Below are 856 nucleotides of genomic sequence, written 5' to 3'. Positions count from 1 at the left end.
AACCTAATCTTAACTAGCTATATAAATACAGTGATTCAGTTTAGTTTCTGATCAGTGATAACCCCCAGGATGTTGACACAGGATTCAGCAATGGAATGCCATTAAATGTCAAGGAGGGACAAGGATTTACCTGATGCTTGTATAGTGTGAATATAACTTGCACTTTTAAAATTTTGCAACCAAACTCTGGTTCTGCAACTAACACACCAGCTATTCTGGCTCTAACTGCAAAGAGATATGCAAGTGATAGTATGTGGAATGATGAGCAGATATTGATTAATTTTCTTTTATTTTCTAGATTGTATGGAATGTATGGCATGTTCTGATAATACTGTGCGAGCTGGGCTCACTCCAAAATTCATTGATGTTCAGACCCTTTGTGAAATGCTCAATTACACACCTGCCTCAGCAAGGGAGAAGATCTTTCCATCTGTTCGGGATCCTTGTGACCCATGTGTTTCTGTGTATGACCCTCCAGTGCCTGATTTCACAGTAATAAGAATAGAGGTATGGCTCAAGCTGTAATCAATGTCAATGTGCCACTGGCAAATGCTTGATCTTCTGCAGCTATTCACCAATGAACCTTTTGGGTAGATCTGCATTCCAGCTCTGCCTTTGCAGAGATGTTCTTTCTATTTTCCTGTGACCTCAAAGAAAGAGTGTGAAGAAATGCTGACACTTCTACGCTGAGAGCAGGTTGCACTGTAGATCCACAAGAAACTGGTGACTTCACGCACAAACTGCATATTGCAGACCTTAGTGTAAGCAAGCACTGGTGTTAGATGAGAGAGGAGAATATGTAACAACACTGCAATGAAATGATCACTCTGCATTACATAGAATTTATGACACAGAA

General features: G+C 40.2%; 1 protein-coding gene across 2 annotated transcripts in view; it reads right to left on the bottom strand.

Moving 5' to 3' along the window:
- The window catches only part of LOC109929142 (dual oxidase 2-like), a 702,670-nt gene that overhangs the window by 12,966 nt on the left and 688,848 nt on the right, over positions 1-856 (bottom strand). The gene's annotated exons all lie outside the window — the stretch shown is intronic.

Source organism: Rhincodon typus, chromosome 36 (assembly GCF_021869965.1).
Source record: "Rhincodon typus isolate 14 chromosome 36, sRhiTyp1.1, whole genome shotgun sequence".
NCBI classification, from domain to species: Eukaryota; Metazoa; Chordata; class Chondrichthyes; order Orectolobiformes; family Rhincodontidae; genus Rhincodon; species Rhincodon typus.
The sequence above is the reverse complement of the archived record's forward strand: the minus strand, read 5'-3'. Positions and strand labels throughout refer to the sequence as shown.